The following is a 17,592-nucleotide window of genomic DNA, read 5'->3' on the forward strand; positions in this document are numbered from 1 at the left end:
TGTGTATGAGTGTGTGTGAATGTGTGTATATCAGTGTGGGTATATATGTGTGTGTGTATATTTGTGTGCATGTGAGTGTGCTATGTGTGTATGAGTGTGTGTGTATGTGTGTATATCAGTGTGGGTATATATGTGTGTGTGTATATTTGTGTGCATGTGAGTGTGCTATGTGTGTATGAGTGTGTGTGTATGTGTGTATATCAGTGTGGGTATATATGTGTGTGTGTATATTTGTGTGCATGTGAGTGTGCTATGTGTGTATGAGTGTGTGTGTATGTGTGTATATCAGTGTGGGTATATATGTGTGTGTGTATATTTGTGTGCATGTGAGTGTGCTATGTGTGTATGAGTGTGTCTGTATGTGTGAGAGAGTATGTGTGTGCATGCTTGTCTGTGTGTATGTATGTGATTGTACAGGTGCACACATGCTATGGCATGGCTGTAGAGATGAGAAGATGACTTTTGGGAGATTTTTTTTTCCATTATGAGATCTGGGGGTTGAACTCAGCTCATGAAGCTTATGCAGTACTTTATCCACTGAGTGATTAAACCATCATGCTGGTTTAATGTTCATCCTTTGAAATGTCTGATTTAGTTATGATATATCACACACTCCTTATATGAATAAAGCGTCAAAAGGGGTGAATAAGCAAAAGTGTTCAAAGGGATGTGAGTTAACTGTCTTTTCTTAAACAAAAAAGATATTATTATTTGTATCATATGTATATGGGTATTTTGCTTGCATGTAGATTTGTGCACCACATGCTTGCCTGCTAAAGCAGAAGAGGGTGTCAGATTTCTTGGAACTTGAGTTAAAGACAGTTGTTAACTGCCATGTGGGTGCTCGGAATCAAACCCAGGTCCTCTGGAAGAGCAGCCAATGCTGCCCTTGACTGCAGAACCACCCCTGTAGCCCCGTGAGCTTCCTTTCAATGAGTATGTATAAAGAAAAAGGCTTGAATGCTGATGCTCCAGACCCCTGTGACTTTTCCTGAATCTTGTCTGGAAAGTCTGTTGCTCAGACTTGGGAACCCTGAGTTATAACAGATACTGCAAGAGCTTTTCTCAATGTGCATTGCATCCCACCATGCAGGAAGCTGATAGCATTCTTCCTGTTTGTTTATATTGCTTCTAGTTGACCATAATCTTATGAAGCTGAGATAAAACTATTTCATCTCCACAACCTTTGGCCTCAGCATATAGTCAGTACTCTATAAATAATTGTTAAAGAAATGAGTAAGTGATTGGTTACTCCTCATTTATATCTAGTTTTAATTTCCTATGCAAACACTTCTTGGCTCAAATGTGGTTTTTGTGTGCCCCGAGTATTAAAGATGTTAAATAAATATCAATAAAGGCTAATGCTGCTTTAGCACCCACAAATAACCAGACACTGATTCCACCAGCACACCATAACTTTTTTCATTCACAAATTTATTTCTATTACTCCCCATAGACTTCATTGAACAATGCCAAGCATTTGCGGGACTGATGGTCTCATAACCTTAAGGCTATTGAAATAGTTGCAAAATTTGTACTTGCTATCAAGGTCAGTGCTATGGAGGGGAAAAGCACATTGTATGAGACTATCAAGTCAAAATAAGTGAGTCCCTGGATGATAAGGACTGAGTGACAGCCTGTGGCAGGGACTGAGCCAGCATGGACAGGCAGAGGGGAGAAAGTTGGGAATCAAGAGGGAGAGTGTGCTACTGAATAGAAATGAGTGTCTGAGATTAGAAGGGTCAGTCAACAGTAACAGAATAATGAGGTAGGTGGAAAGGTTTAAGGATACAGTCCTGGGCTGGAGCAACTGTCCTCTGAGGCTTGGCACAATGGTTGGTGTGGCATTGAGAGCTCATCAAGCTTGAAAATGAGTCCATCATGGGAGAAACTTATCAAATAAATTCATGCCAGGCCAGGCCAGGCTTATCCTATGTGTTCAGAGAAAGCAGGGTGGCATCTTCAGCTAAATGTCAGAGAGGACTGGGACCTCAAACCAGGTGTCGCTGACAGTCTGTGTCACTACAAACCTCTGGCAGTCACTAGTGGAAAACACTGCATCTGGGTATGCATCCAAATTCACCAGAAGCCAATTACTTGACCTCATCAATGAATGTTTGGTGGGAGATACTAACCTCAGAGTTCCTAGAGCTATTTTTTGAGTAACAGTCTTTAATTTTAAGTCCAATTTTCTTTCCTTACAAAATATTAACTGGGACCCTGCCTGATGCCATGTGGCCTTGGTAGGCAGAGCAAGCCTGAGACAACCCTTGCCCAGGGCCATACAGTACAGGACATAGCACTCTTAAGATGAGCCCAGACACCCAGAGGCCCCATGTGTCACTAACATGAACAAGCCAGTGGGAGAGAGATGGAAGAGAAAGAAAAGCAGAATGGTGTGTGCACAATGAAGAGAGGCAGAACTGGAGACTCCAGAGTAGTGAGGGACAGCACGATGTGAGTAGCTGGCGATTCTACATGAGGCCATGGTGAGGTCTTCCTGGCCCATATTTCCACCAAGGGCCATGTCTGGGTCCATGGCCTTGCTTCAGAGGGGTTCTGTTACCACTTTTCCAGTTGAGCTGGCCGTGGTGGTTGGGTCAGAGTGAGCTGGCCCAATGACATGAGAGTAGGAGAGCTGGCCCTGCCCTTGCTGGCTATGGAGTTTCATTTAGAGATCCTATCTCAAAATAAGTTGTCAAACATAGAGAAAGACACCTGAAGTTAACATCTGACCTTACATGTGCAAACATAAATGCACAAACACATTCCATACTAAACACACACACACACACACACACACACACACACATACACACACAGGCACATGCATGTGTGGAAGTTATTATTATTTATTAGGTATTATTTATTAGGTATTTTCTCTTGATATTCCAGGATGTGAGATGAGGATTAGATTTTAATAGAGACTGTTTCCTCAGTCTCCTTTGCAATTTTTTCTCCAGACAGTCACACTGCAGAATTTGTGAATCTGTGAAAATTTAGAATTTATATGTTTAAGATGGCATGGCCATAACTTACTAATAAGATAGGTAATCAAATATAGTTATATTTTGTCTCTGTATAATTCTTTGTTTCTCTGGTATCAATTTTGTCCACTTTGCTCAGCTATCTATGTCTTTGTCATGGATTCCAAATTCACTATCACAGCTACATAGCTTTTCTCAAAACCTTTCCTAACATTAAGCATTTCCAGTCATTTACCAGTTATGGCTTTGAGCTCTGGAGACATCCCTTACTTCTCTCTGTTTCCACCTGAATAGACTGGTCTTGGGCTTTAGCTCCTGTCCTATGATCTCTCTGTCCCCTGTGGCCACGCCTGCCTCTTCTCCTCTTCAGGAATCTCTGCTTAGATTCAGAGATGTCATGACATTCCATTTCTGTGTCTGCACCCTCATTTTCAGGAATCACATTTTCAGTTAGCATCTTGAGGAAATGGGTGCTTGAGGTTAACTTTCCAAATCCTTGTTCTTCTGATAAGCCATTATTCTCCTTTCACATCTAATTGAGACACCTCAGAAAGACAATTGTCAAGCTGTCTAGGTTGCTGTTGAGAAAGCTAATGCTCTCTGATTACCATGTGTACACCTATTCCTTATGTAGGGTCACAGACTTAAATAGTTTCTTGATCTCTTTCACCCTAAACCTATTCATTTTAATATATCATTTGTTTCTTGCTTGTTTTCAGGCTTAATTTTGAACTTTAAAAATTTTTTTCTTTGTAATCTACTTTGAGCATCCTCCCAATATTATTTTTAGTCTTGCAATTTGTTTGTTGTTTGTTTAGTAGTGTTTGAATAAAGAGAAGGATCAAGGACACAGGAGCAGATAGCAGGGGTTGTAGGGAGTAAGTCTCAAGGATGCTATGGTCTTCCTGTGTCTCTGCAAAGCTATTGTGTACTGGCTCATGTGGACCAGATAGTCTAGTTTACATTCCAATGTTGCCACCTTCACTAATTGGGTGACTCTGGACACCTAATCTTGAAAATCTTTAGAAGTTAAAATTTTAGTTTTTTTCTGTATTGTGCAATGAGCTTTCTATTGTTTAGTATGGGCTGGGTGCTATTAACAATAAGCCAGATGACTTTATTTGCATGCAGGTTTGGGTTTATCTGTAGAGGTTTCCTTATGAGTAGTAAGGAAAAATGGCTTCCAGAAAAAGATTTTGCCGAATAGAAAGCATTATTTTATAAAATAAGCTAACCTCAAAATAGAGGGCTCCAAGAGAAGATGTTGCTCTCAGGTTTGGTTGGTGACCTGAACTCTCTACAGCATTCCACCTTTTCCAGAAGGTTCTTTCTACTGCTGAGGCCCCAAAAGGGCAATACTGCCAACTATAATTGTGTTCTACAATTGAGCTACAACTGAGCTGAGCCCCATAGTGGGCATGAGATACTCAAACTCTGAAGATCACAGAACTCAGTGTTCCCAGTTCTGCACAAGACTCTGAGAAAATGGGTTTGTTCCCAACTAGTCATCAAAGCCACAGGCTGAACTCAAGCCTGAAACATTTAAATGTAAATGGTGCAGTAGGTAATTTTAGTTTGTTTTCTGTGCTTGGAACAGTTGTGTGTACTAGATCTTTGAAGATTAGGAAAAGTTACCTAAATTTTCTCATAAAGTCTCTTGTTTTAGGCCCCCTACCTCCTTTTAAAACATTCTTAATGGAGCCCATGAGCTGTACTTGGTCTTTTGGGGTTTCAAATTAACAGGTAGTAACAGGCAGAAGTGGAGAAATGAAGAGGTATGAGGGAAACTTTGGGGGCTTCATGATTTAATTTACACTGTAGACTCAGATAAACCCTAAACAATTCTATAGAATTGATTCTAAGATAGGAGAGACTTCAAGATCAATTCTCCTGTATCCAGGCATAGTTGAAAATGAACTATACACTATGTGTTGTTTATAGAGGGGTAAAGGCAAGTGGTGCAGTACCCACTGATGGACGTGCAGGAACAACTCTGGGTAGTTCCTATCTTGTAAAAAATGCTGGGATTCAGGGATGAATACTTGTGCTTTGCTGCTCCTTTCTTGAACACTCATCCGTTTCATGATTTCTTCTAAGTGACCTTCGGTTATTGATCTCCAAATCTATGCATGCAGTTGCATCTATACTATGAGTTAAGGTCAAAATAAGTGCTTGTTGAACAGCTATGTCTTGACCCAAAGGAAGGTGAACACTTAATGTCTGAAGGTGAACATAGTTTTATGTCATATTAACTTACAGTATTCTCCACCTTACAGAAAAGAGCCTATCTCACTATGTCCTCAAGCTCAAGTCAAGAGAATCAGGGAATCATTCCTTTCTTCTTCTTCTTCTTCTTCTTTTTTTTTTTACTCTTTTTTTTTAATTAGGTATTTTCTTCATTTACATTTCCAGTGCTATCCCAAAAGTCCCCCATATCCCCCCCTACTAAACTCCCCCCTCCCACTTCTTGTAACTGGCATTCCCCTATACTGAGGCATATAAAGTTTGGATGACCAATGGACCTCTCTTTCCTCTGATGGCCGAATAGGCCACCTTCAGATACATATGCAGCTAGAGACAGGAGCTCCAGGGGGTACTGGTTAGTTCATATTGTTGTTCCACCTATAGGGTTGCAGACCCCTTTAGCTCCTTGGGTACTTCCTCCAGATCCTCCATTGGGGTCCCTGTGAACCATCCAATAGCTAACTGTGAGCATCCACTTCTGCATTTGCTAGGCCCTGGCATAGTCTCACAAGAGACAGCTATATCAGGATCCTTTCAGCAAAATCTTGCTAGTGTATGCAATGGTATCAGCGTTTGGAGGCTGATTATGGAATGGATCCCCGGATATGGCAGTCTCTAGATGGTCCATCCTTTCATCTCAGCTCCAAACTTTGTCTCTGTAACTCCTTCCATGGGTGTTTTGTTCCCAATTCTAAGAAGGGGCAAAGAGTCCACACTTTGGTCTTCGTTCTTCTTGAGTTTCCTGAGTTTCACAAATTGTATCTTATATCTTGGGTATTCTAAGTATCTGGGCTAATATCCATTTATCAGTGAGTACATATCATGTGAGTTCTTTTGTGATTGGGTTACCTCACTCAGGATGATGCCCTCTAGGACCATCCATTTGCCTAGGAATTTCATAAATTCATTCTTTTTAATAGCTGAGTAGTACTCCATTGTGTAAATGTACCACATTTTCTGTATCCATTCCTCTGTTGAGGGGCATATGGGTTCTTTCCAGCTTCTGGCTATTATAAATAAGGCTGCTATGAACAGTGAAGCATGTGTCCTTCTTACCGGTTGGAACATCTTCTGGATATATGACCAGGAAAGTATTGCGGGATCCTTTGGTAGTACTATGTCCAATTTTCTGAGAAACTGCCAGACTGATTTCCAGAGTGGTTATACAAGCTTGCAATCCCACCAACAATGGAGGAGTGTTCCTTTCTCCACATCTTTGCCAGCATCTGCTGTCACCTGATTTTTGATCTTAGCCATTCTGACTGGTGTGAGGTGGAATCTCAGGGATGTTTTGATTTACATTTCCCTGATGATTAAGGATGTTGAACATTTTTTCAGGTGCTTCTCAGCCATTTGGTATTCCTCAGGTGACAATTCTTTGTTAAGCTCTGAGCCCCATTTTTTAATGGGGTTATTTAATTTTTTGGAATCCACCTTCTTAAGTTCTTTATATATATTGGACATTAGTCCCCTATCTGATTTAGGATAGGTAAAGATACTTTCCCAATCTGTTGGATCCCTTTTTGTCTTATTGACGGTGTCTTTTGCCTTACAGAAGCTTTGCAATTTCATGAGGTCCCATTTGTCGATTCCCAATCTTACAGCACAAGCCATTGCAGTTCTATTCAGGAATTTTTCCCCTGTGCCCATATCTTCAAGGCTTTTCCCCACTTTCTCCTCTATAAGTTTCAGTGTCTCTGGTTTTATGTGCAGTTCCTTGATCCACTTAGATGTGACCTTAGTACAAGGAGATAGGAATGAATCAATTCTCATTCTTCTGCATGTTAATCTTCAGTTGTGCCAGCACCATTTGTTGAAAATGCTGTCTTTTTTCCACTGGAAGGTTTTAGCTCTCTTGTCAAAGATCAAGTGACCATAGGTGTGTGGGTTCCTTTCTGGGTCTTCAATTCTATTCCATTGGTCTAATTGTCTGTTGCCATACCAGTACCATGCAGTTGGTTTTTGTTTTGTTTTGTTTTGTTTTGTTTTGTTTGTTTGTTTTTTGTTTTTTTTTTTATCACAATTGCTCTGTAGTACAGCTTTAGGTCAGGCATGGTGATTCCACCAGAGGTTCTTTTATCCTTGAGGAGAGTTTTTGCTATCCTAGGTTTTTTGTTATTCCAGATGAATTTGCAGATTGCACTTTCTAATTCGTTGAAGAATTGAGTTGGAATTTTGATGGGGATTGCGTTAAATCTGTAGATTGCTTTTGGCAAGATAACCATTTTAACTATATTGATCCTGCCAATCCATGAGCATGGGAGATCTTTCCATCTTCTGAGATCTTCTTTAAATTCTTTCTTCAGAGACTTGAAGTACTTATCATACAGATCTTTCACTTCCTTAGTTAGTCACGCCAAGATATTTTATATTATTTGTGACTATTGAGAAGGGCGTTGTTTCCCTAATTTCTTTCTCAGCCTGTTTATTCTTTGTGTAGAGAAAGGCCATTGACTTGTTTGAGTTAATTTTATATCCAGCTACTTCACTGAAGCTGCCTATCAAGTTTAGGAGTTCTCTGGTGGAATTTTTAGGGTCACTTATATATACTATCATATCTTCTGCAAAAAGTAATATTTTGACTTCTTCCTTTCCAATTTGTATCCCCTTTATCTCCTTTTGTTGTGGAATTGCTCTGGTTAGGACTTCAACTACAATGTTGAATAGGTAGGGAGAAAGTGGGCAGCCTTGTCTAGTCCCTGATTTTAGTGGGAATGCTTCCAGCTTCTCGCCATTTACTTTGATGTTGGCTACTGGTTTGCTGTAGATTGCTTTTATCATATTTAGGTATGGGCTTTGAATTCCTGATCTTTCCAAGACTTTTATCATGAATGGGTGTTGGATTTTGTAAAGTGCTTTCTCTGCATCTAAGGAGATGATCATGTGGTTTTTGTCTTTGAGTTTGTTTATATAGTGGATTACGTTGATGGATTTCCGTATATGAAACCATTCCTGCATCCCTGGAATGAAACTACTTGGTCAGGATGGATGATGGTTTTGATGTGTTCTTGGATTTGGTTAACGAGAATTTTATTGAGGATTTTTGCATCGATATTCATAAGGGATATTGGTCTGAAGTTTTCTCTTTGTTGGGTCTTTCTGTGGTTTAGGTATTAGAGTAATTGTGGCTTCATAGAATGAATTGGGTAGAGAACCTTCTGCTTATATTTTGTGGAATAGTTTGTGAAGAATTGGAATTAGATCTTCTTTGAAGGTCTGGTAGAACTCTGTACTAAACCCATCTGGTCCTGGGCTTTTTTTGGTTGGGAGACTATTAATGACTGCTTGTATTTCTTTAGGGGATATAGGACTGTTTAAATCATTAACTTAATCCTGATTCAACTTTAGTACCTGGTATTTGTCTAGAAACTTGTCCATTTCATCCAGGTTTTCCAGTTTTGTTGAGTATAGCCTTTTGTAGAAGGATCTGATGGTGTTTTGTATTTCTTCAGGATCTGTTGTTATGTCTTCCTTTTCATTTTTGATTTTGTTAATTAGGATGCTGTCCCTGTGCCCTCTAGTGAGTCTGGCTAAGGGTTTATCTATCTTGTTGATTTTCTCAAAGAACCAGCTCCTCATTTGGTTGATTCTTTGAATAGTTCTTCTTTCTGCTTGGTTGATTTTGCCCCTGAGTTTGATTATTTCCTTTAGTCTACTCCTCTTGGGTGAATTAAATTCCTTTTGTTCTAGAGGTTTTTAAGTGTGTTGTCAAGCTGCTTGTGTGTGCTCTCTCTAGTTTCTTTTTGGAGGCACTCAGAACTATGAGTGTTCCTCTTAGGAATGCTTTCATTGTGTCCCATAAGTTTCAGTATGTTGTGGCTTCATTTTCATTAAATTCTAAAAAGTCTTTAATTTCTTTCTTTATTCCTTCCTTGACCAAGTTATCATTGAGAAGAGTGTTGTTCATTTTCCATGTGAATGTTGGCTTTCCATTATTTATGTTGTTATTGAAGATCAGCCTTAGTCCATGGTGATCTGATAGGATGCATGGGACAATTTCAATATTTTTGTATCTGTAGAGGCCTATTTTGTGACCAAGTATATAGTCAATTTTAGAGAAGGTACCATGAGGTGCCGAGAAGAAAGTATATCCTTTTGTTTTAGGATAAAATGTTCTGTAGATATCTGTTAAATCCATTTGTTTCATAACTTCTGTCAGTTTCACTGTGTCCCTGTTTAGTTTCATGTTTCCATGATCTGTCCATTGATGAAAGTGGTGTGTTGAAGTCTCCCACTATTATTGTGTGAGGTGCAATATGTGCTTTGAGCTTTACTAAAGTGTCTTTAATGAATGTGGCTGCCCTTGCATTTGGAGCATATATATTCAGAATTGAGAGTTCCTCTTGGAGGATTTTCCCTTTGATGAGTATGAAGTGTCCCTTCTTGTCTTTTTTGATAACTTTGGGTTGGAAGTCGATTGTATTTGATATTAGAATGGCTACTCCAGCTTGTTTCTTCAGACCATTTGCTTGGAAAATCATTTTCCAGCCTTTCATTCTGAGGTAGTGTCTGTCTTTTTCCCTGAGATGGGTTTCCTATAAGCAGCAAAGTGTTGCGTCCTGTTTGTGTAGCCAGTCTGTTAGTCTATGTCTTTTTATTGGGGAATTGAGTCCATTGATATTAAGAGATATTAAGGAAAATTAATTTTGGCTTCCTATTATTTTTTGTTGTTAGAGTTGGCATTCTGTTCTTGTGGCTGTCTTCTTTTAGGTTTGTTGAAGGATTAATTTCTTGCTTTTTCTAGGGCATGGTTTCCATCCTTGTATTGGTTTTTTTTTCTGTTATTATCCTTTGAATAGCTGGATTCATGGAAAGATAATGTGTGAATTTGGTTTTGTCATGGAATACTTTGTTTTCTCCATCTATGGTAATTGAAAGTTTGGCTGGGTATAGTAGCCTGGGCTGGTATTTGTGTTCTCTTAGTGTCTGTATAACATCTGTCCAGGCTCTTCTGGCTTTCATAGTCTCTGGTGAAAAGTCTGATATAATTTTGATAGGCCTGCCTTTATATGTTACTTGAACATTTTCCCTTACTGCTTTCAATATTCTATCTTTGTTTAGTGCATTTGCTCTTCTGATTATTATGTGTCAGGAGGAATTTCTTTTCTGGTCCAGTCTATTTGGAGTTCTGTAGGCTTCTTGTATGTTCATGGGCATCTCTTTCTTTAGGTTTGGGAAGTTTTCTTCGATAATTTTGTTGAAGATATTTGCTGGCCCTTTAAGTTGAAAATCTTCATTCTCATCTACTCCTATTATTCGTAGGTTTTGTCTTCTCATTGTGTCCTGGATTTCCTGGATGTTTTGAGTTAGGATCTTTTTGCATTTTGTATTTTCTTTGATTGTTGTGCCGACGTTCTCTATGGAATCTTCTGCACCTGAGATTCTCTCTTCCATCTCTTGTATTCTGTTGCTGATGCTCACATCTATGGTCTAGATTTCTTTCCTAGGGTTTCTATCTCCAGCGTTGCCTCACTTTGGGTTTTCTTTATTGTGTCTACTTTCCTTTTTAGGTCTAGTATTGTTTTGTTCATTTCCATCACCTGTTTGGATGTGTTTTCCTGTTTTTCTTTAAGGACTTCTACCTGTTTGGTTGCGTTTTCCTGTTTTTCTTTAAGGACCTGTAACTCCTTAGCAGTGTTCTCCTGTATTTCTTTAAGTGAGTCATTAAAGTCCTTCTTGATGTCTTCTACCATCATCATGAGATATGCTTTCAAATCTGGGTCTAGCTTTTCGAGTGTGTTCAGGTGCCCAGGAGTGGGCAAGGTGGGAGTGCTGGGTTCTGATGATGGTGAGTGGTCTTGGTTTATGTTAGTAAGATTTTTACGTTTGCCTTTTGCCATCTGGGAATCTTTGGAGTTAGTTGTTATAGTTGTCTCTGGTTAGAGATTGTTCCTCTGGTGATTCTGTTAGCCTATATCAGCAGACCTGGGAGACTAGCTCTCTCCTCTGAGTTTCAGTGGTCAGAGCACTCTCTGCAGGCAAGCTCTCCTCTTACAGGGAAGGTGAACAGATATCTGGTGTTTGGACCTCCCTCCTAGCAGAAGATGAAGGCCTGAAACAAGACCTGTCCCAGAAGCTATTAGCTTCTGTAGTCCACACTCTCACCTGCACAGACTAGCCTCAGAGGGATTCAAGAACCAAGATGGCTCCCTCAGGTGCTCCAGCAAAGCCCTGCCAGAAGGGCAGACACCTCTCCTCTGGCAGGGAAGGTGCCCGGATGTCTGGAGCCTGAAACGGGGTCTGTCTCAGAAGCTGTCCTCTAGGGACCTTGGGGTGTCCACCGACTCTCTACCCAGGTGACCAAGTGCTGGCCCTGATCAGAAGGGACTTATGACCCTGGTCAGGCCGGGTTTCCTGCTTCCCTAATGCTGTCTCAGGTTCCGAGAGATTGGATTGGAACAGAAGTTGTGTTCTACTCACTGGCAGTCCTAAGATCATGTGGAGAGTCCTCTAGGGAGCCTTGGGGGTGTCCCCGACTCTGCACCCAAGGTGACCTGGTGCTGGCGCTGACTGGAAGGGACATGTGACCCTGGTCAGGCCGGGTTTCCTGAATCATTCCTTGCTGTCTATCTAGTTGATCCGCATGACCCCAAATTTGTAACTTCCAATATTCTGAGACACATCCCTTCCTTCCTTTCTATTCCTTTCATGGCCTTGGCCATGACCATACTTTTGCCTGACGGCTATAGCAGCCTCCTACCTTGGTTCTGCTTCCTATGTTCTATATCCTTTATAAGACCAACCAAGAAGTTTCTTAAGTTTGCACTCAGGCATAAAACCCCAATGGTTTCAAATGGCTGAAGAGTATATTGTAGCCTCTCTGAACCTGCACTGTAAGCCCATTTCCAAGCCTCTGTTTTTGCCACTAGCTCTCCCAAAATATTCTTTTCACTGTTCCCGACATTCAAGGAGCTTGTATCTGTGTTTTGTATTTACTTGCCTACTCTGTATATAGTTTAAGCACTCTGGGATTGAACTCAGATCGTATACAGGCTAGGCAAGCATCCTTTCACTGAGATACACCCCAGCCCTTTTAAGAACTTAAAAAACAATTTCCAAATAGGGTGTCATTTATTTACCCAGGTTCACTTACTATGAATTTGTGATCCTCCTGACTTGAACTCACTCAGTAACCCAAGCTGCCCTATAATTTGTGATCCACTTGCTTTAGCCTACCAAGCCTTCCCCCCCCAGACAGTTCTGGCTGTTTGGGGGGTGTAGAGAAACACTGCCCCCTCTTCTCCCTTTCCCAAATATTCTCTTCCTTTATCCCTATAACCTGTGCATGTTAATCTCACCTAGTTACTATCCCATCTTAAGGTTCAGTCTTACTGGTCTCTCCTCCTGAGGGATCCCTTGATGCTTCCCTGAGCTAGTGAAACTGGTTTTGTTCTGTGTTCCCTGGCAATCTGGTATCTCTTGGTGCACCCAACTTCCTGTATTATTATAATGGCTTTCATGTGCTTCTCTCCTCAGCAAGGCTACAGATATTAGGTTGCAGAGATTTCATTGTCTACTTTCTTTCTCCCAGTTAGACAGTCAGATACTGTATTTAAGAATTTGAACCATCACTAATCCTAATACTAATTAATGCTAGTCACTGATCTACAGCACCTATTTTTGGTGGTTTCAGAACTGAAGAATTATTTAACCTCTGAGTATAGAGTCTCTTCCAGGTTTTCGATTATGCTTGACAACTTTTCCCTTTTTATGGATCTACTATGCTGGCAACCTTCATATTCAAGGCTCCTCAGTGAGTTGATAATGTTGGGCATCGTATGTGCCCTCTGGCCAGCTCTGTGAATGCAGTTTCTGTCATCATTGTGTTATTTGCTTCCTCTTTTCTTTTTCTCTCCTCATATGTTTGGATTCATGCTTTAATGCCATTAAGTTCTCATTTTATTATCTGCTCTGTTGTAATGAAGAGTGGTGACAGCAGGCTTGTAAAAGACTGTGATGTATTCAGCCACACTCGGCAGCTGCTCAGGAAAGGGTGCTATAACAGGAGGCAGCCTTCATGTATTGATGGACCACAAAACCTCTAGAGCCTCACATCCATAGAAAAACAGATTTTATATCAAATCCATTAGGTGAGTAAAAATGTGGAAAAAGGCTGCCCATTTCAGTAGAGTGACGGATGTGGAGATCGGAACACACTCTGCATGCAGGGTAATGGATTGATAGGATCCATACAATTACGTTACACACATCAAAGTTTCCTTTCTGCACTCTTTTCATTACAGGAAATAAAAAGATTCATACACCCTGTTACATGAATGCTATCATTTCCTACTCAAAATAGTAACCCGGCACCTATGTCTCTGGTGAACCATTATTGCGGTGGGCTGACCCACAGTACAAAGAATATCACTAGAGGGAAGAGGTCATCTTTGAAAGCCTCAGTTTCTTTATCTAGGTATTGGGCAAAAAAGAAAAATCTCTTCTTCACTGAGGTCTTGCAACAGCTTCAGAAAGAAAAAGAGAAGAGAAGTTGAAATAGCAAACACTGAGATGGGGCAGAAATCTCTACTTACAGTGACAATAGGAAAATTGTGAAGACTTCTGTGCCCTCAGGGTGAGACAGCCTGGAGTTTTGCATCATGCACTGAAGATTCTTTACTGCTTCTGTACATCCCCCAAGAACAGAGGACTTGAAAGAAAGCTAGACAAGTCCATAATCAGCTAAGAGTGAGTAATTTCCAGCATAAAAAATTAATAAACTTCATTAAGATAGAAATGCCTTTGGACAGGGCACTGTTCTGGGTTTGCAGTTGTCCTCCTTGCTTGACTTGTATGAAACAGTGGAATTTAGACAGCACTCTGTGGTGATGAGCCTGGGTTAAGGACTGGAAGGTATTGCTTAGGGATTGCAGAGGACATCCATCAGCCTCTGCTTATGGAATCTAGAGTAGCTTTTCAGCATTCTGTGAACAAATAAAGGTGGGTGGGAATACATGTAATGGTTGATTTAGAAGAATTAGAACTGCAAGGCAATCTGCAAGCACAGTGCAGAGGGCCCAATGGTAGCTGGCTGTTTGAAGTGCCTCGGGACCTGTTTACCAGAAGCAACTTCTGGATGGGTGGTTATCCTCGCACTTCTGCCCCAAGGGCCCATGCAGACCACACTGAGTTTGACTGAGGCAGCACAGAAGGTTTTCTCTGCAGGAAGACGCTCTGTTGTAAGACTGCACTTGTCCTTCCCAAAGATAATGTGGTGGAAAGGTATACACAGGGACAATGGAATATGGAAAGATTATTATAGTGCAGAGCAGGAGGCCATGCCAATTTATGGTTTGATTTTCATTTCCTGCTTCCGAAGTTCAGGCTGTGAGGTGCAGGTTTGCATCTCTTTGTCTCGCCTTTGAGGTTATGGTAGAAAACTGCATGTTCCGAATGAAGTTTTTTCTGAGTCACTCCATAATTGTAAAAGGGAATTTAGATGGTAAAGAAAGCAAAGGCGCCAGTTGAAACTGCCACAGCACGGTAGCTGTAGGTTTTGCTGATTTGAAACTGAGTAGATGGCGGCATAATCTGGGGCTTGAAAGCAATTATTTTCAACAGTCTGGCAAACACTCAGGGTACAGAGCCTGGGAAACATGTTGCATTCTGACCTTTCCAGGCTAGGGGTCCAGTGAATGAACCAAAATGTAGAAAGATTCAGACTGAAAGGTAAACAAACAAAGCACTGAGTGGATTCTGATGGAAGCCTTCTCACGTCTTGCCTCTGCAAAACTTTATGCTCAGGTCCATTTAGTATTAGAAAATGGCCGTTTTATTGCTGATTTCAATCCACTTTCTCCTTAATATTCTACTTTCTACCTCAAGTAGAACATTGCCTGTGTATGTGCAAACACACATACATATGCAAGCACACTCTCATCACACACATACAACATATCACACACACCTGCACATGGTTACAAACATATTTTCCTGGGTCAAGACTTCAATTGTTTGGGTGATCTTTAAAAATCTGAAGAGTTTTTGATAGTAATCAGATACAAAGAGCTAGGGCAGTGGTTCTCAATCGGTGGGTCACGATCCCCTTGGGAGTCAAATGACCCTTTCACAGGGGTCATATTTCAGACACCCTGCATATTGGTGATTTACATTATGATTCATAACAGTAGCAAAATTACAGTTATGAAGTAGCCACAAGAATAATTTTATTGTTGGGGTCACCACAACATGAGGAATTTGTATTAAAGGGTCATAGCATTAGGCAAAATGAGAACCACTGAACTAAGATATGCAATCTATTGTGATGCATACATTTTATAAATACATAATACAATGTGGCAGAAACCATTAAAAGGGTATGTAAATAGTGAATTTTGTACTGTTAAGTGGCAAGCTGTTTTCCAAATAAAATGTATACATGTGTAGCTATATTCTAAATAAATGGATCTAATGCATCTAGTGATGGATCTAAAGAGATGGCTCAAGGATAAAGCCCAAGTTCTTAGCACACATATAATATATGGACATGTTGGTGTTTGTGTGTGTGTGTATATATATATATATATATATATATATATATATATATATCATCCATAAAAACACACATATATATGATATATATGCATGTATTTGATTATTTAGGTACTGAGTAAAGGAAAAAAATCTAAAAAGATTCACAGAAATTTGAATACTATTTACTTTTGTGGATGATATTTGATGGTAAATTTACTTAGGAATTCTATTTCAGGCCAGTTGTCCAAATCTTCATGCTTTACAGATGGTTTTCAATAGATAACCCTATGCTCATTTCCTGGTGTGGGCCTAGGAGAAGGCATTCATCTTGGAGTCCCAGTTGCTTAATGATAGATTTAGTACAACTAAGGACTATTGCAATCTTAGTCACTTGTTTACTCAATGTAGGAAAGTAAGAGGATTGTGCCCCAGTATTGACTAAGGATAGAAGCCTTCAAGTTCTGTTTTCTTTTATATCATATGCTGTGGGGTAAATGGAAGAACAAGCCTGTGATGAGATGGACAGAGCATGAGAGGGAAGAGTATATCTCATGTGAGAGGAGGCTGGAACCTGTGAAGAGGCAGGGTGGAGTCAGGGAGAGGAGAAGGTGTATCCTATTAGAGAGGAGGGTAGAGCCTTGAGAATGGAGGGTGGATCCCACGAGATGGGAAGATGGAGCTCATGGTCTTCTGCTCCTGGTAGCCTGTATCTCTGCAGGCATCCCTAGTTGCATCTCTATGCTCTCAGTTATTAATAAGTAAGCTTATGAGGGCTCAACTATTGCTTAAGCCATCCATTTGTTTGAAGAAGGATCTTATAATAATAAAAAGACTGTAATGATAGAGCTAATTGAGTGCTAGCAGTAAGATTCTGGGCATCAGCACAGTATAGAGTGTCTCTGTCAATGCTCATGCTCATACTTTTACTTATAAAAATATATGGAAATAATCATTTAGCAGTTACTTGTCACTGCTAGCATACATATGGAGCAATGCTTAGCTGTACTACTTCTGGATATATACCCAATGGAATCAAAGGCAGAACACAGTAGAAATATCTGCATACATATGCTTACTACAGAACCATTCACAATAGCCAAGTCACTGATTCAGTCCAGGTGTCCATCAATGGATGCATGAATGAAGAGTCCCATACGTTTTTGTTTTTGTTTTTTTTGTTTGTTTGTTTTCACAATGTACTGTGTCACAGTTTGAATGTAAAATATCTTCTTGGGCTTATATATTTGAATAATTGGTGCCTAGTTGGTGGGGATGTTTATGAAAGTCCTGGAATGCTTAGGAGACAGAGCCTTGCTGGAGGAAGTAGGTCACTGGGTTGGGCTTTGATCTTTTCTAGCCTAACCCCACTTTTTATACTACTCTCTGCTTCTATACTACCCATGTAATATGGCAGTAAGACCTCTTGATTTTCTCCTCATGCCTCCTTTAACATGATGTCCCATATCCCTCTGCAACTGTGAGCTAAAATAAGATATTCCCTACGTTACTTCTGTCAGGTATTTTATACAGCATTAGAAATAAAACTACGACACGCTATTCACCCGTCACAAAGAGGAATGAGATCATGTTGTTCCCAGAACACAGGCTGAGTTTAGAGAGCCTCAAAATAAGCCAGATTCACAAAGACAAGGATCACAGGATTTCTCCCATCTGTGGAATATTAAAAGTGTTTTCATAAAGACATGAAAGCAAATTGGGGGCCTGTTGGGGAACAGAAATGGGACCTGTAGGAGGGCTGATAAGTGTAGGTTGTTGGGAAAGAATATGATCAAAGTATCTTTTGTAGATAGGTGAATATGCCATAATACAACCCACTATTGTGCACAATACACTAATAAAAACAATTATTAACAACTGAAGTCACAAT

At 40.2% G+C, this 17,592-nt stretch overlaps 1 protein-coding gene across 1 annotated transcript in view; it reads right to left on the bottom strand.

Annotated features, from left to right (window-relative positions):
- Positions 1-17,592, bottom strand: part of Cntnap2 (contactin associated protein 2) — a 2,252,040-nt gene that overhangs the window by 350,002 nt on the left and 1,884,446 nt on the right. The window lies entirely within an intron of this gene.

Source organism: Mus caroli, unplaced genomic scaffold (genome assembly GCF_978045245.1).
Source record: "Mus caroli unplaced genomic scaffold, Mus_caroli_1 scaffold_7, whole genome shotgun sequence".
Classification (NCBI taxonomy): domain Eukaryota; kingdom Metazoa; phylum Chordata; class Mammalia; order Rodentia; family Muridae; genus Mus; species Mus caroli.